Below are 27,840 nucleotides of genomic sequence, written 5' to 3'. Positions count from 1 at the left end.
ATACTAACTTTATATGGTTGCCTCTTATATATTATGTAGTTCACTAAGCTCTGTTTACTGATTTCTTTTTCCTTTGAGAAGTCAGTTTGACTTTGAGAAGTCAAATGAAAATGTAGGGTTTTTTTTTTATGTCCTGGGGCTTGAACTCAGGACCTGGGTACTGTCCCTAAGCTTCTTTTGCTCAAGGCTAGCACTCTACCACTTGAGCCATAGTGCTGGCTTTTTGTGAGTAGTTTATTGGTGATTATAAGGACTTTTCTGCCTATGCTGGCTTCAAATCATGCTCTTCAGAAATTAGCTTTCTGAGTGGCTAGGATTACAGGAATGAGCTACCAGTGCCCATTCAAATATGTGCTTAAAACCACTATAGTACAATAGAAGTGAATAGGCCAACAATGAAACTTGATGAGAACATAAAATAGTTTTAATTTTTAAAAGTTTTGTTTACAAATGGTTGTGTAAGGGGGCTCAAATCTAACATACGTGCTATGTGTGCAGTGTATCTTGATCACAATTTCGCCTTCCATCATTCTCTTTCATTTTCCCTCCCTTCTGCTGCTTTTAGGAAATAATAACTATCCTAATTCCTTTTTTATACATGTCCATTGAGTATTCTTTTCTGACATGTGTACATGAGTAGTTTACCTTTTTAATCTTTAAATAGTGTACAAAGAGCTCACCATTTAACAAAGCAGTTCCTAAATACAATATATCTTGATCATTGTCACCCCTTTCAACATTCTAACATAACCTTCTCCTACCCACCCTTTCCCTCATTCTTCTTAATTTTGTAGGCTATACATTGAATTCTTGAATGCATTCTCCCTCTGGGAGAAATATTTGAAAACTACATGTTTCATAAAGGACTAATGAGAGAAATATGTGAGAAACTCACAAAGATCAATACTTAAAACTGCAAAATTAACTCAAATAAAATGAATATCATATTTAAAAAGATATTTCTCTAATGTAATCATATGAATGGAAAAGAAGAATATAAAAATTTCTCAATACCATTAATCATCAAAGAAATGCAAATAAAAACCATCATGAGATACCACCTTTTTGTAATCCTCTCTGAATAATCAGGAGTGAAAACAGCTTATGAATGTATCCAAAGAGAACCAAATCTATATTCTCAGGACACTATATCCCTACATTCCTGTAGTATTATTTACAGTAGTCAAGAATGGAAACAATGTGTTGGTCTGATGGTAAAGAGGTCAAGAAAACAGTATGCACATTCAGAATTCAATAGTGTCAGTAAGAATGAAGAAAGAACTGTTGTTTGTGATGTCACTGATGTAGTAGGAGAACTTAGGCAAAATAATCAAAACATTCTACCTGCTCTCACTCTTAGGTTGTAGGAATGATAGTAAGAAGCTAAGGCTGGTGCGTGGAGTGGGGAAAGGACAGTGAGGGGCGGTGTAATGGGTACTAAATTATATTTAAATAAGAGTAAGGAGTTCTGGTGTGCTATGGCATAGTACAGTGTCTATAAAAAATGATAGCTGAACCTGATTTCCATATTTAACAATTAACCTCTGTATCAAAACATGACATACCACATCACAAATCTAATTCTTGTATTTTATATATTAGATGCAGTTATAAAAATGTGGACAAAAAGGATCAAATTTAAAAAGCCCAAGCTGACTTGCTGCACTTCTACCATATAAGAACATCAAGAGAAGAAAATATTTCTGAGGGGTGTGTCTCTAACCAAATATAGAATGAAGCCACCTTAATCTTGAACTCAGCATCTAGAATTAATTAGAAATAAATATTTTTTATAATACACATGCAGAACAGTATGTATATGTATATACTAGGACTTATATTACCTAAAATATGTATTATTATATATTCTTATATATATTTATATATATCCATATGCAGATATACATATATATGCATTTATATATACATATATATATATATATACACACACACATGTACTTTGTGGGCTATTATTTGACAGTACTAGAGTAGTATTACATTACTACGCTTTAACTTAGTAGTCATTACTCTCAAAATAGTACTAGAGTTTGAACTCAGGTCCTCCTTCTTCTTTGGCAGGTATTCTAGCTGAGCCAAGCCTCCATCACATACCTCATTTTAAATATGACATTCTCTTTACAGAAACTTTACTAGGAACTGTGTTTATGAGCATTTAGCTACATTTTGATTATACATACAAACCAAATAACATCTTCAAATTTTCATTTATTCTTGCTCCTTTTGATAAATAGACTCCATTTACATTTATCTAAGCAAAGCATGTGTAGTTTGGGGAATTGATTTGATACTTAAACTGTGCCACAAATTGATTTACAAGGGTAAGTGGTCTTCAATGGGCCATTAAGATTGATGACAACCATCAGTGTATTGCTGGAATGAATAGAGACATATAGCTTCCATAATCATGAAAAATTACATCAGTTTTCAATAGGCATAACAAAAGATTATGGATTAGGGCATGCACACATTTACAGATACATAATTTTTGTAATGCTTCATGCTTAATCGTCTCCATTTCTCATTGTATAACTACTAACTTTTTTCGCTCAACAACAGAAAGAATCTGAGGTGTAAATGGTAACAAAATCAGATGTTAAGGAAAGATAATTTATAAACAAGGAATTAAAAACTCAGTATGATCATTGATAATTTAATTTACAGTCTATTTATTCAAATCTATTTATTTCAGAAACTAACCTGAGGAATAATTTTCTCTATAGGTGTAAGTCATACATTACTACTCTTTTTTTTTGTCATGGGGCTTGAACTCTGGGCCTATATGTTGTCCCTCATCTCTTCAGCTCAAGGCTAGCACTTTACCACTTGAGCCAAAACCCCACATCGTTTTTTGTTCTGCTCATGTGGTGCTAAGGAATCGAACCCAGGGCCTCATGTATGCAAGGCAAGCACTCTACCACTGAGCCACCTTCCCAGTCCCAACATTACTATTCTTTAACTTAGTAGTCTTTACTCTTGAAATAGTATAATAGAGTTGGTACAAATAAGTGAATATATTATTCTTTTATATAAAATAAATAGAACACTGGAAGCTGGGTATGTTGTCACATGCTTGTAAGCTCAGTTTCTAAATGGGGTTGAATTTCAAAGCTAGGGTGAGTAAAATAGCCAGACTCCATCTCATCCAATAACACCGGGCTTGTGTCTACAATACCAGGTACATGGAGACTGAAGTAGGAATGCAGAAATCCAAGACAACATGGGTAAAATAATGCTAGAATCTATTCAACAACAAGGTGCCATAAAGAAAGGGAAAATGCAAATAGGCCTTCAACCCAGTTTCATGTGTGGAAATTTCATATTTGTGACCGGGAAGGTGGGGATAATAAAGAAGGAAGGTAATCATCATCACAGCAGCAGAGTAACTGTTTAAATTAGAAATGAATTTGCAATTCCTCACAGGTTTTAAGTACAGTTTGGAATACTGGCTGAAGCCTAAGTGACTACTTTGGTCTAAAGATGTATTTCTCAATGGATATTTCCCACATCTCAGAAGGTCTATCTATCCTAGTGATCATTTGTCAATTTCCTGATGCTGCCAGAGCCCGTAGCTCCTAGTGCTGCACAGTCCAGTACCTCCAACACCTAACACATGAAATTGAAGAAGGTTTCTGCAGGCAGAGCTATTTGACTACAGCTACGCGTGCCGAAAAGCCTGCCAGAATGTGCACATGTCTCTGGGTCCTGGGGAAGAAGAAAAGCCCTGGTCTGCATTTCCAGATCTGAGATACCACCTCCATAGGACCTAGTGTGCTCCACATTCACTCCCTGAAACTAAGTAGGAAATCTTCCACAGCTTGCAACCTCACAAAGGTGGCTCCTGGTGTCTAAAGCCCTGCTGTGACTCAACAGGAAAGGTCCCCTTTGAGTACCACAACTCTGTGGGACCAAATGTGTGGATGCCTTCAACTGTACTTGTCCTTACATGCAAAAATGATGTCCCCTTCAAGTCCCGAAGCTCTGGGATGATGGTTACCTGTGTTGCATGACCCAGTACCCCGTGTCTTTGTCCTGTGTTACCTACCGACTGTCTGACTAAATCCTACAAATCCCAAATTGTATCTACCAATGATACAACAAGCCACATATTGTATGTGATTGCCCACTCAAAATCTAATGTCCAAAATATAATGTAAGTATTATGTTTTTGTGGTCCCTAGAATCAGAATCACAGTTTCATAAATGCCAGAAATTTCCAATAACATTCATAATTTGTGTGCCAGCTACCGAGTGACACCTCTATGTCCAGTAGCACTGAAGCATGGCTACCGTCATACCATACTCAATGGCACTAGACCTATGGTTGATCCTCTCCATGTCTTGCAGCTATGGATGGCATTATCACAAGTGCTGCCATCACCAGCACTCAGCTCTGTGGCATCTGAGAACAAAGATCATTTGAAGTCTATGGCCTTTCAAAGTTTCACAACTATTGCTTTATTCTACACAGCTGAAATAGACTGCAGACATGGAAATTACATGAAGGTTGTAGTATGTTCTCACCTAGAACCAATGCCAAAGTATTATCCAAAAAAAGGCCCTACATCCCATCTAACAAATTTCCCTATAACCTCCATAAAATTGAAATTGAAGATGCCTACAATAACTTTTAGGAGTGCAAGAAACATAACAAAGCAAGGAAGAATGTCATCCCCAATGGATCATAACTCATTGCCAAAGGTGAACTTCAGTTTGGTTTTGATCTGATTATCTTCAGAGCCAGGGATGTTGAGCATTTGTTAATGTATTTCTTGGCCAATTGTGTATCTCCTTTTCAGACTTGTCTATTAAGTTCAGTTGCCCATTTGTTAATTGAGTTTTTGGTTCTTTGAGGTCACTCTCTATTCTGGTTATTAATCCATTGTCCTATGTATAGCTGGCAAGAACAATATTTTCCCCTTTTCTAGGCTACCCCAACAGGGTAATTTCCTTAGCTGTCCACATATTTCTGTTTTATAAAATTTTATTCTTCATTCCTTCCTCTTATTGGTTAATCCACTGGAATTCTGTTTTTCAACTTTATGCATGAATTAGCTTATATGTAATTGTTATTTATTAATCTAATATGTTCCAAATGACCTCCTTCCAAACTTGTTGAAAATTACCCACCGATTAAAATTCTTATCTTTATATTCTTTCTCATCCTCATGGCCACTACTTGAGCTGGCAAATCTGTTACTTGACTGGATGGTATGTATAAGCTCTCTTTAACACCAAAACATCATCATCTTAAGACACATCCCAGTCTGTGATCTGCCCTCATATATTCAAAACATCGTAGCTTAGTAAAGATGGCATATTCTTTGGAACTTTACATATTAAGTACCTTTTACCTTAGTGTGCTCTTGCCTTTTCTTATTGACCAACTTCTATTTTTTTTAATTCTCCTAATCACTGGCCCCTTTTGCTGTGAAATATTACTAGATATTCAAAAAGCAATTATTTGTGGCTGTGTAATAATATTGAACTAACAACCATAAAAACTGTTGAACTTTACATTGTATGCAAATAATCTTATCTGTCTCTTCCTCTAGCAATCTGAGGTCAAATACCATCGTATTTGTTTTGGTATCCCCAATATTAAAAAATATCCTTCCTAAATCATTTTATACATTTTATAAATGAAATAAGATAAAAATGTTACTAAAGAAAAGTGACTTAGATACTAGAGTTCAAAGTTATTTATGGTGTATAAACTCCCAAAACTCTGAAATCCAATTACTAACAGGTACATAACAATTTACCTCTTCTGATTGTATTGCTGTAAAAATAGTCTATTTCCTTGATTCATATGTGCTTTGACCTTTAATTACTTCATAATATATTCAGGGTTTTTATCATTTAACACACATGTTTCAATGTTTCAAGCTATTTACATTTTATGAATAATATTTGGGTATTTTCCATAACAAGAACAAACCAGAAGGGTCAGTCTTTGATTTGCCAGATGACATCTGGTTTAATACATTCCTCCTCATATATGTGAAGAAATGTATACTGTCTAAGAGTTGTCAACATTGTAAATAACTCATTAGTTGTTTAATCTGTAAATATTAGCCATGTATTACTTGTATTATTCATATTTGACTGATTGAAATTTCAAATGTGCAAGATTTGACATAGAGATATATGAGTCATATACATAGGTTGCATTATGTTTATGAAAGAAACAAGAAAACTTTATAGAATTTCACCCACAAAAAGCATGTTTTTTTCCAAGGAAAATATTACTTTCATGACTCAATGTTGCCTTTGGTTTGTGACCTAGGGCAAACATGTTATTTTGCACATTTGCCATAAGGTTGATGGATGAACAGATGGATTTAGCACACCATCGGGTGTCCTATCAACTGTCAGAAGCACTCTGAATGATGATTGATCATAAAGTCAGTAATAAGAATTAAAATGTTTCATGAAAATGGAAATGTTGGAGCTTTGTGCATCCATGTCAAATTGCCTTCTTGAACTTCCTTCGAGATTCATTTCAAAAAGCTCTATTGCAGAATCTTATGACTCCGATACATTTGGAATCTATCACTGCATCCCTTTTATACCTAATCATGTACACAGCAAAGATCACAGCAGAACCCAAATGTCATGTGGATGCCTGCCAGCTATTTATTTAAATAGTTTAAATGTCTGCAAAGAAGGTTGACATTGAATGACTTAATTATCTTAATTATTGATTTGAATCTTTAAAATATCACAGCAATCAGCAATAACAAATTGAGACTACTTATTGCTCTTAATCTATTCACCTGTTATTAAGATGTTGATTAGGCAGAATGAATCATCAGAAGAACTATGTTTAACTTTTGTCAGACCCAGAACTGATATTCCTCTAAATCTCACTGACACTAACCGCTAATGTTAGGGTCAGTCTTCAGTTTCAAAATTAAAATTACTGATATACAAACTATGAAAACACTTCCAGGAACAATACTTTTATGGTAGTAACATTCAAAAATCATGTATTATGTAAATAAGTATATAAATAGAACTTTTCACCTTATTTCAGGTATTCATAATTACTTTTTCTTTTTGGATGCAATTCATTATACTTGTTGAAAATATTTTCTTTCAAGTTAGTAGTAATTTTGACTATCTTATAACTATCCCAGTCCTAAGGAAATACATACATACATACATACAAACATACATACATACATATGGAAGAATACATGGATTAGTTTGAGATATAGTTATAAATATGGTATGATACATGTAAAATACAGATACCAATGTGATATGTCAGTATAATGGTAAATGTGTCGATAGAATATTCTTTGTGTATTCCTGTTCACTGATTTTCCTTAGGAACACAATGTCATTGGCTCTAGGCTTCACAGCTTTTTATATAAATGAGCTTATAGAATTCATAGGAGTCCCAGCTGTCTGAACAATATCCTTTTTATTATGTTGCTTTAACAGATGCAGACACTCTTAGTACTCACATTGCTAAATTATATAACTAATTGCTCAAATAAGTAAATTCTCCTTGCCCTTTTTTGCATCCGTGTGATTACTAGGACCATATGTATATTCATTTCTGTCTTTCTCTTTGGATATGTGGCAATGGGGACCAAGAAATTCCTGTTGCACATTTAGAATTTGCCTTGGTCTCTTCCCATCATGTAGTCCTCATAAGAAGTTCCATCAGCAGAGCTCATACCTCCATGGCCAGGAGACTTGATATATTGTATGAATTGAAGTACTCTTGCATGCATTTGTGCAGTTTTTGTTTTGTTTTACTTCGGTTATATCTTATTCACATAAAAAGAATGCTATTTCAACAAAGGAGGAGGCAACAACGCTTGACAAGAAATGTACTCATTACCTTGCCCATGTATTTGTAACCCCCTGTACAATATTTTCACAAGTTTTTTTTAAAAAAGAATGCTATTTCAATCACCCTTGTTTTAGTGCAGTATTTCTTACCATCTCCATTTTCTAAATTGCTTTACGAGAATCCTTCCAGTTTTTCTTTCCTTTTTTTTTATTGTGAAAATACCTTACAGAGGGGTTACAGAACAACAGTGGGTCATACAGTGTGGAATGTATATAAGTTAGACTGGTAAATACCACACTTAAAAACATCACATGCCTCAAATCCTTGTGTGTTTGTGTGTTCGTTTGTGTGTCTGAGTGTGTGAGAGAAAGAAAAAGAGATAGTCAGAGAAAGAAAGAGACAAACAGACAGGGAAACAGAGATAGCAGAGAGATAGAAAGAAATGGACAGAAAGTGAGGCCAAGGAGACAGAGAAAGAGAGACAAAGTTTCTAAGCATAGACTAAAATAATCAATAAGGATATTATGTCTGACAAATAAAAGGATGATCTGGTATTCCTAGGTAAAGTAAGAATATATTAAAAGGGTTTCTGTTTATCTTGGAATCTGAGATAGTCAGAGAAATATCTTAAGCATGCTATCATGATGAGATTTATATCTTATCCTGTGAACTGTTGGACACAGGCAATTAATTGATAAGACTGGGAGTGTTCTAACTGTGTGGGGACAAAATTCAGAACAGTTTTATCAAAGCAGACAGGAGATAAAATCTGGTTTGTATCTATTCTGAGAGAAGGTACCAACCCTAGATGAATGCAGAGAACACCAGGCAAGAAGCCGATTTCCTATGTTCTAAGGCTTTAAAGTTACAACTATTCGGCCATCGGATACTTACTGTGTTGTCTCTAGGTTATATTCAACTACGTTATTTATTTTTACTCTGTACTGAACAATCCATTTTCTAGCCTTATGCCTTTGTTGATGGTTCTGATTTTAAGTCCAGATAATTGCTTATGATTTTAGATGATTCAGGTTAACTACTTAATCACATGTTCTGACAACTTCCCCAGGATTTTCCCTATGGCCATCTTGAAGCTATTTTGTAGTTAGTATATGTACAAAATAGCCAGCCACAAACACCCATATCAACAACAAATGAACATTCATTTGTCTATAGCCTTTGCTTTCTCTAATATACCCTCTCACTTATTGATCCATCCCCAATCCATAGTCTCTTAATGCTTTCTCTCTTCTTGTTTGATCATATCTTCCTCAACAAAACTAGTACCTAAATTCCATGACTCTACTGAATGTGTACAGAAGAAGGGTTGGTGTAGGGGAGGTATCGATGTGAACCCCAATAACACGGAAAATCTGGGGAGTTCTCAAATTTACAAAGTCAGTACTAAACTTTTAAATATTATTAAGCTATTTTTTGTTTTATTCACTCCTATTTTCTTCTGAATGTACAGTAAAATATTCTACAAGTAATCATATTTATTCATAATCACAGATAAACTGATAAATTGTGAAGCCAAATTTCTCTATATGCTTCGAATGAAACATGGAATTTATCTCATTAACACACAAGCAAAAATGGAAATTCACTTTCCCTTTATTAAGCAGGACACATGGAATGCAATTGTGCATCTCTAAAATGATATGACTCTTCTCTAACTTTTGCAAATGCTTCATTTAGGAAAAATATTAACAAACCAGATGCCAGTGGCTCAGACTTGTAATCCTAACTACTCAGGAGACTGAAATCTGAGGTTCATGGTTCAAAGCCAGCCCCAACAGGAAAGTCTATGAGATTCTTATCTCCAATAAACTACCAGAAAACTGGAAGTGGTGCTGCAGCTCAAGTGGTAGAGCGCTGACCTTAAGCTGAAGAGCTGAGGGACAGCCCCCAGGCCCAGAGTTCAAACCCCATGATTGACAAAAAAAAATCCCACAAAACTGCCACTAGCCTTCTACAGTAACTTTCACATTATTTTGCATAAAAGACCTTAAATTTTTTTGTCCTTAATTTCTAATATGGTAAAAATTAACAGATTCAATGTTTAATACACACAAACTATTTAGTTCTCAATCATTTTTAGCTTAAAACAAGACTTTCAAAACCTTGTGTTAGTTGCCCACAATTGTAATACTAGCTATTCACAGGAAGCTGAAATCCGAGGATTGCCATTTGAAACCAGCTCTGGCAGGTAGACCTGTGAGATTTTATCTCCATTTAATTACCCAAAAGCTAAGTACTAACCTAGAGCACAAGAGCTCAGGAACAGTGTCCAGGCTCTGAATTCAAGCCCCAGAACTGGTGCAAGCACACACACACACACACACACACACACACACACACACACACACGGGGCCATATATTTGAATAAATTTGAGAATACTTAGCCAGGAGGATACTCTGAATTCTAGCTTGTTGAGGAATCAAACCCAGGGAGGCAAGCACTCTACCATTAAGCCTCATTCCCAGTACGACATAAGTAGGAAAAAAAAAAGCTGGAAATGGTGCTGTGGCTCAAGTGGTAGAGTACTAATCTTGAGCAAAAGAAGCTCAAGAACAGTGCCCAGGGCCAGAGTTCAAGCCCCAGGGCTGGCAAAAGCAAAAGAAGGAAACAATTCTAGCTTGTTACAGACACTGACTCAGGGAAGTATATCCAGAGACACCCAACTCTCATGATACACTGTAAAAAAGTACAGCAGATCACCAATTTTGCCAACACCATTTGTTGGAGAGACTGTCTTTCTTCCATTCTATGTTTTTGGCTTCTTTATCAAATATTAGGTAGCTATAGGTCCATGGATTTATTTCTAGGTTTTCTGTTCTATTAGTCTTCAGGCCTAATTCTGTTCCAGTACCAACCTGTTTTTATTACTATGCTTTTGAATTAGAGTTTGAAGTTTAGTATTGTTATTCCTTCAACACTGCTCTTTCTGCTAAGGATTGGTTATTTAGGAGTTTTGTTATTTCATATGAATTTTGGATTACTTCCTCTATATCTTTGAAGAAAGTTGTCAGGATTTTGATGGGTACTACATTGAATTTGTGAATTGCCATGTGAATTATTACTAGTTTTACCATGCTAATTCTTCTCATCCAAGAGCATGAAGGTTTTTCCATTTTCTTAGGTCTGCTTCAATTTCTTTTTTCAAATTCTTAAAGTTTTCACAGTAGAGGTCCTTCATATCTTTCATTAAGTTAATTCCTAGTTTTGTTGTTGTTGTTTTGAGGCTATTACAAGTGGAGTTGCTTTTCTGATTTGTCTCATTCTTCTCATTGGTAGCATACAGAAAAGCTACAATTTTTGTAGGTTGATTTTGTATCGTGCAACCTTGCCAAAATTTTGGATCTAATCAAGTAACTTTGGTAGATACTCTATAGAAGATTTTGTTTGTTTGTTTTTATTTTGCCAATCCTGGGACTTGAACTCAGGGCCTGGGCACTGTTTTTGAGCCTCTCTGTGCTCTACCATTTGAGTCAAAGCATCACTTCTGGTTCTTCCTGTTTATATGGAATTGAACCCAGGGCTTCATGCATGCAAGGCAAGCAGTCTACTTCTAATCTACTTTCCCAGCCCTTGTACAGGGTTTTTAAAATACAGGATCTTGTCATCTGCAAGAGAGGGATAGCTTTACTTCTTTTCTGATTTGGATCCACTTTATGTTTTACTCTTGCCTTATTGTTCTTGTTAGGAATTCCTGTACTGTTTTGAAGAGGAGTGGAGAAGAATGGGCATCCTTGTCTGGTTCCTGATTTTGGAGGGAATGGTTTTAACTCTTCACCATTGAGTATAATGTTGGCTGTAGGTTTGTTCTATGTAGCCTTGTTAAATCCTATATTACCCTGCACCAGAATCAGTTCCAAATAGATCAAATATATCAATGTGAGGCCAAATCCCATTGAAGTATTATAGGAAGGGGTAAGAGAAACACCAGGGCTCCTTGGCACAGGTCAAAACTTCCTATGTAAACATCCAGAATCACAACAAATCAAAGAAAGACTGGATAGGTGTGATTGTGTCAAACTGAAGAGTTTCTGCATGGTAAAGGACATAGCTATCTAAATAAATAGAAAGCCCACAGAATGGGAGAATATTTTACTAGCCATGCATTAGACAAGGACCTCATATTTAAAATATAGTTAGATCTCAAAAAATTAATTCCCTCTCCCCAAATAAACCCTCAAAGAAAGAGCAATTAATAAATGGGCTAAAGGCTTAAAGAGAGACTTGTCTGAAGAATAAATAACAATGGTCAATAGACACATGAAGAAATGTTCAATATCTCTGACTATAAAATAAATACAAATCAAAACAATATTGAGATTCTACCTAACCCCAGTTAGAACAGCCATGTAAATGTAAAAGCCCTAAATCAGAAATGTGTATTTTACTTGCATGGAAGAAAATATGTACAGAAAAATAATAATAACAGATGCTGCCAGAGATGTGACCAAAAGGGTACACTCCTACTACACTGTTGGTGGTTCAACCACTCTGGAAAGCAGCATGAAGAATCCTACGAACACTAAACATAGAGCTTCTTTATGACCTAGCAATTCCACTCCTGAGCATTTATCCAATAGATCATAAACAGGGCCATACTAAAAGTATCAGCACAACCATGTCCACTGCAGCATTGTTTACCATAGCCAAGATATAGAATCAACCCAGATGCCCCTATCCGCAGATGAATGCATCGAGAAAATGTAGTATATATACAAATTGAATTCTACACTTCCATCAGAAAGAATAACATTTCTGCATTCACAAGGAAATGTAAAGACTTGGAAAAAACTATATTAATCTAAGTAAAACAGACCCAAAGAAACAAAGGTTGAATGTTTTCCCTCATTTTTATAATTAAAATGTGCTTGGAAATTTACAAGTAAACACACACTGGATGTTAAAAGCCAAAAAATATACTTGGACATCATAAATTCTACAGGACTCTAGACATTTACACAGTGAGACCAAAGGAAAATATTCTTAGGAGAGGGTTTTTTTTGTTCATTTGGGTTTTTGTTTGGATTTTTTCCCTCCTTTGTCACTGTTTATGATTTCAGTGCACTTTTATTGTATGTAAGTTTACCTTTCTTGGAGATGGTAAGAGGGGTGTACTGAATGGAGGGGTCAAAGGGTAAACAGCAGTGATACTCACTAAGTATTACTCTAAAACCTATAATCGTGTTGGGGAGGGAGGAAGGGAGGGAAAACCTGGGAGAAATGAGGGAAGAAGTGACACTGTTCATAAAGACCTATGTAAACGTATCCCTTCTGTACTTTACCTTTACAATAACAATTTTAAAAAAATAAGAAAAGTAATGCAGTCATCTTCCAATCATCAGCTACTAAGCAACCTGCCCCATTTGTTAGGAAATGGAAAAACTTGGAAAAAATTATATTAAGTGAAGTAAGCCAGGCCCAAAGAAACATAGGTCCCATGGTTTCCCTTATTTGTAATATCTAGTATATGTATGAGTCAAGCGGAAAAGGTCAGATAATGTGATGTCAGGAAAATGAACCATTAGATGTGTATTTTAATGTTTTTTTCTTTCATGCATGTGTTTCTATAAGATTATCTCTTTGTTGCTTTGTATGTCCCTCCCCCACAGTATAACCCCTGCTTTCACTATATTTGATGTCAGTATAACTTGTGGAGGAGATGGGGAAAAACCAGTTGTTTAAGGATACAGGTGGACCTGTTGCAACAATGAGAAGTACAAGTTGTCATGTCCAAAACGAGCTTTACAACGTCGGTGCGGGGGGGGGGGGGGAGGGGGGAGGCTGGGAAGGGATGTGAAGGGTAAACCCAAGGAGGAGGCTGCAATGCTTGGTAAGAAATGTACGCATTATCCTTCCCATGTAATTGTAACTCCTCTGTACAGTATGTTCACAAATAAAATAAAATTAAATTAAAAAAAGAAAGATATCAATACATTAAATGTACATAGCGAGCATCTTCAGAATATTTTAACAAGAAATTGTACCACTTGTACAGCACCAAGTATCTAGACTTTTCTCCTCTGAGAAATCTATAAATATTGCTGTGTATTACTAGCCATGACAATTAAAAATTTCATATTGACTTCTCCATGCAAAATTGGTTCTAAAATTTATGTTTGATAATAGAAATAGCAAACCAATCCCCATCACTGACAGAACAAGATAATGTAAAAGACCTAATTCAGAAATGCATATTTTTCTTGCATGAGAGAAAATATGTACAGAGTATTTGGAAAGATCTCAATAACAACCCACAGCTTTTCTTTTATTATACCTTGACTCTATCATTATTATTATTATTGGTGAATTTAATATCACCAAAAATACCAATTCATTACCCTGCTATTGCTAGAGCTCATCTTCAGAGATTTTGTTTTTATTTCATTCAAGAAAATGTTCTCATTAGAATAATCTAGGGGCATTCTATTTTTTCCTAAACCATCGTTAAAACATATTGTCAATTATTCCAATAAGTGAGTGAATTTTGTATCAGGAAACTAATCACAAGAGTAGTGAATGTCTCTCCTTGATAATGCCAATATAATACCTTCTAACTATTATATTGCAACTCATGCATTAAACCTTACTCTGGGCTAGTTGAATGTTCCATGCCCTTGACATACTTATCTTTATTTTACTAACAGTGGTATTTTCTCTTCATTCTGACACCTACACTGCAGAGATAAATCACTTCAGTTCCTTTGGGATGCTGAAAATAGATAGTTTTTGGCAATATGCTCCAAATATTTATATATTGGAAGATATTGCAAAAGAATTAGTACAACAAAACACAAAATATCAGTAAGCGTGAAATGAATTATAATAATATATTTCTTTATGGAATGTGTATATGTGTAAAAGTGTTCTTGGTTCTCTTTTCCCCCATCTCTGTCTCTCTTTCAGTCTCTCTTGTCTCTCTCCCCCCGCCTCATTTTCCTTCACCTCTATGCTCCTTTCCTTTTTGTCATTTTCTTCTACCTTCTTCTTCATCCCTTCCTCCTAATTTTACCAAAATAAAGTGCCCTTTATGTCTACTGTGTCCATGACATTTATAATACATTTAAATACACTTTCATTGCCATTATCATAAATTTCATTATTTAAACTTAAGCCCAGAGAGAATTCATAACTCAACAAAATTTCATATTTATTTCAAAAATCAAAGATTCATCCATGCAGATATTACAGCTTTTATTTTCCAAATGAAGCACTCATGGTTTCAGGTGTCATAGAGTCATAGAACTTGAACAGATGGTACTTTGCAATTAATATGAAGTTTAAAAACCCAAATGTTGTGTGCATAATAGCATGTGCTTTGCCTCTTATTAGTTATTGAATTTTACTCATGTACTGCTTTAAAAAATTACTCTACACTTGGCCACCTTTGACCTTACCAGAGATTAGGAAATTGAGAAGTTATTGAGTGAGGAGATCCAACAAAATTACAATTACAGAAACCACTTCATGCTGTATGTAATTGAATTTATCCACAAGCCAAAAAATCAATGCAGTCATCCAGAAACACACCAAATGTGACATTGCGTTTTTTATGCTTTATCAAACCTAATTGATGTTGGAGGAAATAAATGAGAGAAATAGGCAGTATTATCATATGAGTCTCTAAGGATATATCAAATAGCCATTCACAAGAGCTAAGGGTAATTCATATTTCTAAATGCCCATTGATAGCAGCAATTGAAACTCACTCTATTCCCTTCCTAGTCTACAGCCCTTGCAATTTTGCTCCGCATTTCTATGAGGTGTGATAAAAGGAAGGAATCTATTTAGTGGCTGGATATTGACATTTTAGATATACCAGTTTGAGAATAAAAGTCAAAAGTATTATAGCTGGTACAGTAAAATGAGATCTTATATACTTATAATCAGTGTAAAGAATAACATAAATATTTGTAAATATTGAGGTAAATATTGACACCTGTGGTAAATGCTGCATTTTTTTAAAATGTAAGTTCTAATATATACCCAAGAAAATGTGGTATATATACACTTTATCTGCAATAATCATTTGCTGTAGCATGATATAATAACTTATTTGTAAGTAATTAATTATAGAATGCAAGTAATTCTACTTGGGAAATTAAAGATTGAACATTTTTTAATTTTTTTTCTTGGTGATACTGAGATTTGAACTCAAGACCTTATACTTACTAAGCAGTTTCTCTACCAATGAGCCATGCCTGTGGCTCAAGATAGGAAAACTTTAATTCCCAATTATAGTGGCCTGAGCATATTATATAAGAAGCACATAATAAAAATAATTAAGTTCTGACAGACACTGAAACAAAGGAACTGATCTAGGATTTCTCACTACCATTGACTTAGTAAACAAATCAATCTTATAGGTTTTTTCTTATAGGTTCTTTCTTCCATGATTTAAATCTTAAAAAGGTAAAAGTTAAGCCTTTTTCATAAAAACTTTTCAAAATAAAACTTGTTGGATTACTGTTTGGAAGTTCTAATTACTAGAATGCTTGACTTTAAATTGAAATATGAAACACTGTAACACCCATAAGTTAATTTTTAATTCTGCTTTTTCTAAGTTCACAACAAAATTAGACCCACATAATTTCTTTTATCTTTAGGACTGCAAAATCCACCTTCTATATGTTACAATTCCTTTTCTTTATCAACTTCTTGCTCTCTTTGGTGAATCACAGAATTTCAAAGGAAATCTGCAATCTTGTTGTTATGAGTTATTCATAAAATATACTCATAGAAGTCTACATAATTCATTCTTGTCTGATAAAAAGATGGTTTTCACCAATAGTTCAGAGTTTATTCCCTTCTCCTTTAAGCTAAGCATCACTTTGTAACTGATCTTAGATCTCTTTGGAATCTAAACATTTCTTATGATATAAAGATGTGGCAAATTTTCATAAGGTAAGCAAATTCAGGTTCTAAGATGAACATGTGATGAGAATTTTCCCAATTTATTTGTTTTAAATATTCATATCTGTTAAGTGGGATTATTACAAATCTGATGTCAGAAATTGTGCAACAATAGAAATATATATTGGAAAACCATAAATGGCATGTATAGAACTACCAACATGATTAGATATGAAGAATGTCAAATATCTTCTCTTCAAATTTCACTTTAAATATTAACATAGATATTTTAAACTCAAGTTCATATAGTTAAGAATTGTGTTTCAATTTTGAAAAAGGAAATACTTCTTCCACTGATATTAACCAAGGGTAAGGCCACTGAAATTTACTGAAATAAATTTCTTCAAGACATTTTTATTTGCCTTCCAACTCAACCCTGGTAATTATTTTAATACCAAATATTTCACAATTCCTGCTGTAATTTGGGTGTTCATAGACTTGTCTTTTATAATTAAAATTAGTCACAAAATGATGATGGCTGGCCTATTATTATCTAAATCAATTTTGTGTTCTACTTTCCTGAACTACTATATTCTAATAGTCAGAAATTTGAACTTCCATTACTGTTTTTTTTCTACTTCAGGAAGATGTCTATGTAATCCCCTTATGAAAGAATGGGATAGGCAACCCAAACTCAAATTTTATAAAATAGCTTTTCTTGTGCCCAAATCTATTTTAAGATTGACTCACTGATTTTAATTCTGTCCTACATAAAAACCCCATAAGGAGTGATAGCATATGTGCATGAATACATGTACACACATTGTAATGCCAATATATACAAATATCTTTTGATTCTTTCTCATACTGAATCATTTACAAGAAGTTGGTTTTTCGTCTTACTGACTCTTTTCCGCAACATAATGGAAGACCTCCCTAGCAAGAAAGGTTGGCCAATGCCTAGATTTCTTTTTCTGAGACTTCTTTATTAAAAGTTGAGAAGAATAGGAAGTTCATTTCATCTTTAATATCAGTTGAGTTAATATTAGAAAATCCCAACTTTCCAGGAAAGAGAGAAATTTGACTACAAGTAATATTAGAAAGATACTCATTTTTGTTTTGTCTTATTTCCTTTTTTATCTTCTTCCTTTGTTTTTATTGGGATGCATTGTTTCATATCCATGTAAAAGAGAATTGAAGCATGAAAAATCCTAAAGATTAGTTTTTAAAATAACAATATATTAACTTTGTGTTTATTCCTATTTTAGGAGGAATAAAAAAATCTCCAAAATAAGGAAAGGTAATTTATCTCATAAAAATTTTAAGAGACTGAAGGAAAATGAAAAATACATATCTCCATGAGCTATTTAAACAAATAATGAACAATAATAACTAAGACATCTTGAAACATGAAAAAAAATGAAGGCATTGAAAAGATGCAATTGAGAAAAATAAAATGAAAATGGAATTACAAAGAGAAAGTATTTTGATGTAAAATATTTTTGGAATAAATAAATTGCTTTATACAAACAGACAAAGCATTATGCTAGAAATAAAACCTACTCTCTCATAAATGATAATGGAATTTCAAAGCCAAATTAAGGAACATGCATTTGAAGCATGAAATACGAAAGTACAGACTCTGAGGGAATGTACAGAATTATTATTATTTTTTTATACTTTGCTGATGTGGTGCTGAGGAATCGAACCCAGGGCCTCAGGCATGCAAGGCAAGCGCTCTACCACTGAGCCATCTTGCCAGCCCACAGAATTATTTTTTAATTTTAATTTCAAAGAAAAAATTACCTGAAATGACATCAAGCTTATTTTCAAATGAGGTGCTTTGGAGAGCATTTATCTTGTTTTCATAGAATAAATATGTAGACTTCATAATATATGAATACAAAAAGTGTTTTATATACAAATTTTTAAATTTTTATTATTATTATAGAGGTGATGTACAGAAGGGTTACAGATACAAAAGTCAGGTAATGCATAAATTTATTTTTGCATGCCACCATTTTCCTTCCTCCCTCTTAATTTTTCCCTCCCATCACCACCACCAAGTTGTACAGTTCATTTTCAACATAGTGTCTTACCCTCCCAAAGACAGAAAAACAAACAATACAAAAGCCAAAAAAAAAGGAGAAAAACAGCTGTAAAGGAAAAAAATGTCCATTTGCTGGAGTTCATTTTGACAATTATCATTTTATGCTTTGGAAATCAATTCTCTGGTTTTCATAGAACACAAATAAAACAGTTTTATAAGTTAATTTTTGTCATTAAAAAATCTAGTCTTTCCGAAAACAGTCAAGTTTATCAACAATAGATTAGACAGCTTTGTGGAGCAACATTTGTCAAGAAAAATATAAGAGACTAAAAATTTGTGACTTCAAGGATAAAAATCCAATTCGTTTTGACGACATTTCCTGTGGTCATGTTTCCAAATATTCTTGTTTAAAGGAAAAATAAAGCTCACAATTTCTTTAGCTTGGAATTTGGAATATGAACTTTCTCACAAAGTTGGAAAGTACATTTTTAAGGAAAGTTCAGTTCGAGTTCCACAGCATGGTGATGATCACACAAATTCTAAGTTTCTAGAAGCCACTGCCTCCACTAAAAGCTTGATGTTAGACTTCTAGTTTCTAAAATTGAGAGAAACATGTCTTATTTTAAATCAGCAAATCTGGAATGAACTCCTGAGAAACTAGTGCACATGATCAAGACTTTAAGAAAAAATCAAGTATGAAGAAACCAAAAAATAAAAAACTAAACAACCATAAAACCCAAATTCAGTATTAGCCTGGACCCATGTCTATTTTCCTCACTTTCTCTTTTTATTCCTTTCTCCCTTCTGTTCTTTCTCTTTTGCTTTCTCTGTTTTCTCTCCTTTTCCCTTCTCTCTGTTTCTCTCTCTCTGTTTCTCTCTCTCTCTCTCTTTTACTCTCTGTCTCTCTCTCTCTCCCTTTCCTTCTCTTGGGTTCTCTCTCACTTTTTTTTACTTTCCCCTGAACTAGGAACTGAACCATTTTATTAATTTTTTATCAAGCTATTCATATTTTACCAGAATGAAAAAGATAGGGAAATAGATTACCAACTAACCAATACCCCAAACTCAGTTTTGTTTCCAAACTAATTTCTTTGTAAAAACAACTAATCTTTCTAAGTGTAACAACTTCAAGATAAAATTTAGTATGAAACAAATATTTAAAGACAAGTGGACAAAACAAATACATCATATTTCAATACTATAATATTCTTGATAAAAATTCCTCCCTCACGGTATAATCCCTATTTTCACTGTATTTGGTGTCGGTTACCTGCATCTTGTATATACTCTTCTCTAATTTGGAGAGGGGAAGGGGAAAAACAAAATCCTTAAATAAGGATACAGGTTGATCCATTGTAACAATGAGATGTACAAAACATTATGTTGAAAACAAACTTTACAACTTTGGGGTGGGGGAAGTTGTGGAGGTGGGAGGGAAGGGATGGTGTGGGGAAAACAGAGGAGGCAACAATGCTCAATAGGAAATGTACTCATTACTTTGCTCACGTAACTGTAACCCCTTTGTACAGCATTCTTACAAAAAAAAAGTACAAAAATTACAGGAAAAATCAGTTTGATGTACAATTATAAATCATTGACAAGTTTAAAGCAATCATCATTTTATCCATAATTTCATGTGTAGTGACTTTTCTACATTGCATGTGACTCGTGAATTATTAAAACAGGACTGGGCTGGGAAGTTGGCTCAGTGGTAGAGCGCTTGCCTTCCATACATGAGGCCCTGGGTTCGATTCCTCAGCACCACATAAGCAAAAAGAAAAAAGCTGGAAGTGGCGCTGTGGCTCAAGTGGTAGAGTGCTAGCCTTGAGCTGAAGAGCTGAGGGACAGCACCCAGGCCCAGAGTTCAGGCCCCATGACCGGACCCCACCCCCAAAAAAAAAACAGTTAGGACTGCATGTATTGACATATTTTTCTACAAGTTCCATGAGATATTTTCTACGCTGAGTTGAATTATGTCACTACCACAATAGTTTATTTTTTTTCAATGTTTAGATGGGTCATCCATGTGAAAGGAAATCAGAAGTTTCCACTGGTAGTGATTATGTTATAGGTCATAATAAAAACTAGAAAATATACTAAAATCATATTTGATGCTTCAGGAATGTGCTTGCTGCAAGGAAATTGTTTATATATAAGAAAAAAGAAACTTCATCTGAATTCCAATAATACTTGGTCTCACAGTCTTAGAGAGAGAAATAGTCATCATTCTTCCTTGTTTTTCATTAGTTTAGAAAGAATAGCAATGTTTGGACATTTATTAATTCTTGCTCATTAAACATACATCTTTCTAGAATTCTGAACAAAAATTACCCTATTACTTCTTTGCCACTATTTTTTACTAAATTTTTGTAGTTGTTCACTGGGAGATTTGACATTGAGAAATGAGATTAAAAAGCAGTGTTATTTTAAGACACTATATGAGTAGTATCATTAAATCAATTTCCATGATTTCAAGTATTTCTTGAGTAGCAAATCTCAATGATACTTTCATTATTCATATTTGCTTGAACTCATGGGTCTGAAATATCACAATTTCTAACTATTAATAAGATAACACCATAATGTCTTCAGAAGTTTGAACTGCGACCCAAACTAGGCACCAACAGATTTATTCTTTTGCAGCCTGTGGAAATTGTCTGAAACTGATTAATCATAATTAAGTATATTTAAAATCATTTTAAGTCTGCATAACATCCTGAAGAAATACTTTTCAAGAGGTTAAGGAAAGAAAAGCAGATTGGAAGTACTAACTCTGCTGAGTTGAGAGGTTTAAGTTTCAGTCTTAAAATGAAATTCATTGGGAATGTGTGTGTTGGAGACACACCATGATTCCTAATTTCATGTGTTATTTGATTATGTCCAAATATCTGGTAGATATTTTCATTCCTTTTATGATCCTGAGAGTCTCTGTCACTAAAAATTTCAGTACTATATAGTAAACTTATACATTTAGAAGAAACTGATTGACAGTAGAATGTGACACCCCTTGGTTTTTATGAATCATCTTGAACATGTGACATAATAAAATATAGAAAATAAAAGATTTTTTTCTATGTGTCATATTATAATAACAAAAATATTAGTATTATTTGATTTGTTTTAATCATATATGTATATTAAACTAGATGATTGTTTAAATTTTTAAAAACCTTAATGCAATTAACCTTACTTAAAAAATGATCAGAAAATAAAACAAGCACTTTATGGGAGGGGTGGCTGCAAAAGCAGAAGAGTAAATGCAAAGCATGAATGAAGTAAATATGGTGAAACTAGAGCAATAAAGTCTGTTAAAATGTTTTAGAAGAAGGAAAGGAATGAGAGTCCTAAGGGTAAATTTTATTAGGATACATTGTACGCATGTACAAAATTCCCAAAATGAAACCAACACTAGTACAAGTAAAGTATGCTAACAGAAAATAACCATGAACACAAATTAAAATATCACAATTTGAGATTTATTGCCACACAGAAAATAGCATAGAATTCTAAAATGATATCACCAAACTTAAAGAAAGTATGCTTCCAAACTATTCCATAAACCTTTATTATTCTGGATAAATTAATTTGGGTCATTCATTCTACATCGTCATGACTAAATGGAGAGTTAGAATGAATAGTAGATATGGCAAAGCCACCAGTTAATAAATACCTTTATTAATTTAACCAAACATATTCAAAATAATTCTGAATATTGTTATAACATGTGTTGCTATTATAATTAAAAGAAGAATGGCATCAGTGAAAAATATTTTAGCAAAAATGATCTAGAATATTGCTTTTCTAATACAGGATTTAATAATGAGCAATTTTAAACAAAACAGTTCTTAAAATATAACAATAATTATTCATTAAATATGAGTATTTGTTAGTCCATGATTCTTTTTAATTTAATCTACTCAATATATAAAAATAAATAATAAAAACTAAGCCACTCTAACACATAACCAGCTCTTCAGTATTTTTGTTAGCTTTTCAAGTCATTTAAAGCACATTTATTTCCTGCGCTCAGTATTGCTTCTTAAAACACAATCACATTTCATCAAGACTTCTGAAAATGCTTTCAGAAGGGCAGGGAGCACCTTTATTTCCAATAGCATAGACAGGTTAAAAGCAAAAATTTATTACACATTAATTATTTTCCCACCCTATAATTAGAATCCAATCTGACACACACATAGCTGCAGGCTTAGAACCACTAAATTCTTGACTGTTGAAATGATTGGGGAACTTTACTTTCTGATAATTATGAGAAATAATTATCAAAGACCTTTCAATCATATAACATTTGTTTTACTAACAAACTAAAAATCCTACCCTCTAATAGCTGACAAATTGAAAGAAACACCAACTCTAAAAGTAATTTTTCAGACTTAAAGGGCTTAAGTATTTAAAACTATTCCAGTTGATAAAAATCCAATTTTAGAAGTGTTTTTTCTTTAAATAGATAATCAGTTAAGACATATAAAGCCAAAGTTTATGAACTATATTTGGAATAGTTTATTTGAGAAATTCAGAATAATTAATAGTGGGACTACCAAAATTTTGGAAGAAAGTATTGTTGGTTTCAATAGCCTAATTCAAACAAGGGAGAGAAAAGTCCCAGGTAACTTACTGCCAGAGTAATTCACATAAGAATCTGTCACTAACATTTCAACACCTTTAAGAAATGAGAAGCAATTTTTATTTTCTGCATGACAGTGAATGTGACAGGAAAATTGTTGCTGAATTATAATCTGAATATAGGAAAAGCCAGAAGTGGAAAGCAGATGCTTAAGACTTGAAGTAATTTAGGGAAATTTAACAGGTCTACTTTTCTTTATGCTAAAAGTTTTTTTTTCAGTTTTACAGTCACTATGATTTATGACTAAAATGTGACATATCAATGGCAGTGGGACAGGGTGTGCTACAATAAAGATGAATTGCCAAAGAACAATTTCACTTTGAGAAATGAATACAAAGAGTTCTTCATAGAAATGGTCTAAGATACTATTTGACATTCATGATTATTTATCACTCAATATGTGTAACTAGAATATGTTGATATGTTCAATAGCTTTAGTTACTCTTCACTGAAGAAAAGTCTTGGAAACACACAGATTATTGTGAGATAGATAAATAGAAAGATAGATAGATAGACAGACAGACAGACAGACAGACAGACAGACAGACAGACAGACAGACAGACAGACAGACAGACAGACAGACAGATAGATAGATAGATAGATAGATAGATAGATAGATAGATAGATAGATAGATAGATAGATATGTATTAAATATATATGACTCAAGTGGTAGAACACTAGCCTTTAGTGAATAAGCTCAAGGACAGCATGCAGGTCCTGAGTTCAAGCCCCAGGACAAAGACACACATATAATTTATATTTCTGTTTTGTCTTTCAGTGGAGAATATATTTGGGAAGAGAAACCATTTCTCCCCTTTTCCCCAACGAGTATCATGCTTGAGTGAGTGAAATAGTGAAAAAGAAAGTAAGTAGAATTGTTTCAAAGCCCCTAGGGAAACACTGAAGATCGTTCCATAACTAACTAGGTCAATTTCAAATAGTTTGAGAAGTTGCCATTCTGATAAAAATAAGAAATAATAGCAAATATAAACCCATCATTAATATCTAAGGATAATAAAGCCTTTTTAAGAATAAGGTTAAGTAACTTTAGTGAATTATTGTTTTACCTTCCATAAACAGTTCCATTTGTCACTACTAAGATACTCTTAACTTGCAAATAAAAAAGGAAGAAAATGCAAGGGTAAAAGGTGATGGAGGCAAAGTGATCCTTCATTAAAATGCTAAGAAAGGCATTTCCAAAACACATTGCTTTACCTCATAATTGTCTTACAAAAGGAATATTTAAAGATATAAATAAAAGAGTACGAATTAGATATTGGATTCACAAATTGAGCATCTTGGACAATCATAAAACTGAATTTTCCATTTTCTCCATATATAAAAATTCATCCTCAGTAGCTCACAGAAGTTGATACAGTAAAATGAGGCATTCTATGTATACACAGAAATAGTTATTATCACCTTGTTGCCCTATTTAGCCCCACAGTAATGTGTGTGTATGTGTGTATGAACCACCTTTATGCAGATCAGGTTTATTTTTATAATAAAAGATATCTATTGGGAATTATACTATGATGTTGACATCCAAATAGAGTAGAGCCAGTGGCTCATGTCTGTAATCTTAGGTACTCCAGAGGCTGAGATCTGAGGATCACGGTTCAGAGCCAGTCGGGGCAGGAAAGTCTGTGAGATTCTTATTTCCAATAAACCACTAGAAAACCAGAAGTGGTGCTGTGGCTCAAACGGTAGAGCACTCACCATAAGCTGAAGAGGACAGGGACAGTGCCCAGGCCCAGAGTTCAAGCCCCACAACTGACCAAAAAAAAAGGTGATTGTATATTTTCCTCTTTTATATAAATTACCACTGCCCCTACTAAATATTAATTAAAATAAAAATCAGTGATAATTTTAAAATTTCAGTGTGTCTTTGATGATTACATAGTTTTTGTCTTTTTCAGATCAGTGATTCAAAAGAAATTCTATTCTTATGGAAACACAAGTCTAAACAAAGGCATTAAAGTAAACAGAGATAAAAACAGAGGAAAAGTGAGAGAAAGAATCTGGAAGGGAGAGACTGGAAGATAGAATGGGAAAATGGGATTAGTGATATATAATTAGTGATAATAAACCTGAAAAATCAAAGATCCTCTATATATTTTCCTTAGAAAAACAGACTTCTAAAGGGCTGGTTACTTTAAATCGATCACTACATGTACAGCAATTTATTTGTGATGAAAGCTAATGATATTGAATTACTAGAAATGAAGTAGCAAGACGGTAATATAAGAACAGAGTAAAAGTTGTTCTATGTACCTGTATATAGTGTATGACAAAAAAGTCCTAATTAGTGAAACCATTTGTGGCAGCTAGAGTTTAATGATTAAATATCCTTAGCACCATTATCCAAATATCATTTTAAAGAATTTAAAGTGGTGACTACTTTCTTTTTTTAATATATATATTTTTATTGTAAAGATACTGTACAGAGAGAGGGGTTACAGTTACATGATTAAGGTAATGAGAACATTTCTTATTAAGTATTGTTACCCCCTCTTTGTTTTTCCCCTACCATCCCTTCCCTCCCAAGTCCCCAATTCCTCCTTCACCCCAAAGTTGTGAAGTTTATTTTCAATATAGTGTCTTGAACATCATATTTGAGCTTTTTGTTATTTCCCTTCCCCATCCCAAATTAGAAAATAAGTGCATATGTATAAGATGCAGGACATCAAAATTAAATACTGTGAAAACAGGAGTTATACCATGGAGGAAGAGCATACACAAGAAACAAAAATGTCACATTGTACATTATAAGTACATTAAAAACAACAGCAACAAAGATAAAACATCTTGTGTCCCTATCTTATATATACAATGGAATTCTATGCCTCCATCAGAAAAAAATGACATTGCCCCATTTTTAGGAAATGGAAAGACTTGGAAAAAATTATATTAAATAAACTAAGCCAGGCCCAAATAAACTTAGGTCCCATGGTTTCCCTTATCTGCAATAACTAGTATACGTCTAGCACAAGCATACAAGGTGAGGCTAAATGAATACTTTCTTAATGAACTTAATATTTTAAGAATACCTTTCCAGAACTAGACTACTAGTATATGTGTTTATATGCATGTATTGGAAGTGAGATTGGAAGTGGCTGACCTGAAATTTTGTTAATTTGTAGTGCAATCAAGGGACTCTGTCATAGGAATTGGCAATCTTCCTATAGACTATAATTCTTAAGAAAAGAGGTTTCTCTGGATCTTGTATCTCCATTTAAACAACTTTGTCCAGTTCTGCATACTCTTATAGACTAAATATTTGTGCAATTTTTTTTAAATTAAGTTTTTTATTGTGAAAATACTGTACAGAGGGGTTACAATCACATGAGTAATGAGTACATTTCTTATCAACCATTGTTGCCTTCTTTGTTAAGAAAAAAAAAAAAAAAAAAAAAAGAATACCTTTCCAGGCTCTTCACTTTTCATGATATAACTAACCACTCTAATATTCTACTTGGCTTACATCTCCTACACTTGAGGCTTCAAAGAATGAGAAGCATTGAGTCACAGTGGATATAAATATATAATTATATATTCATATTTATATATTGCATATATTTTATGTATACTATATGAAGTTATATTCCTTATGGTATTGCAGATTCTCATGAGAATAAGGAAATCTATGTAATTATATATGCATATAAGTATATATGTATAAATATAAATATCAAAGTTCAATGTACATCCTACAAAATTGAGAAAAGTGAGAGGTGTGGGTTGGGAGGAATGCGGAATAATGATGAAAATGTGACGTTAATCAAGTTGCATTGAATTTGTAAACTGCTTTGTTACATGGCAACTCTTTGGATAGGTACTTAAATATAACAAAAAATATTTTTTTAAAAGAATATAGGCTAAGGCCCAAAGAAACATAGGTCCCATGGTTTCCCTTATTTGCAATAACTAGTATATGTCTGAGACAAGCAGAACAGGTCAGATAAGTTGATGTTAGGTGAAATGAACCCCAAGATAAAGACTCTAAACTTTTTTCTTTCTTGCTATAGTTTCTAACATATTTATAAGATGATTTCTTTGTTACTTTGTATGTCCCTCCCCAATGGTATAACCCCTGTTTTCACTGTATTTGATGTTGGTATAATTTGTGAAGGGGAAGGAAAAAACAAATTTTTAAATAGGGATACAGATGGACCCATTGCAACAATGAAACGTACAAGTTGTTATGTCGAAAATGAATTTTACAACTTTGCTGGTGGGGGGGGCAGTCGTGGAGATGGAAGGGCAAGGATGGTAGGGGAAATACAAAGGAGGAGGCAACGATTCTTGATAAGAAATGCTGCAATAAACATAGTTGTGGTGGTAGCTTTAGTGTGGTCTTGTTTGTAAGCATTTGGGTAAATGCCCAAAAGTGGGATTTCTGGGTCATAAGGGAGCTCTATGTGGAGACTTTTGAAGAACCTCCACACT

This window comes from Dipodomys ordii, unplaced genomic scaffold (genome assembly GCF_000151885.1).
Source record: "Dipodomys ordii isolate 6190 unplaced genomic scaffold, Dord_2.0 Scaffold62, whole genome shotgun sequence".
Lineage (NCBI taxonomy): Eukaryota > Metazoa > Chordata > Mammalia > Rodentia > Heteromyidae > Dipodomys > Dipodomys ordii.
This window is presented reverse-complemented; position numbering follows the sequence as displayed.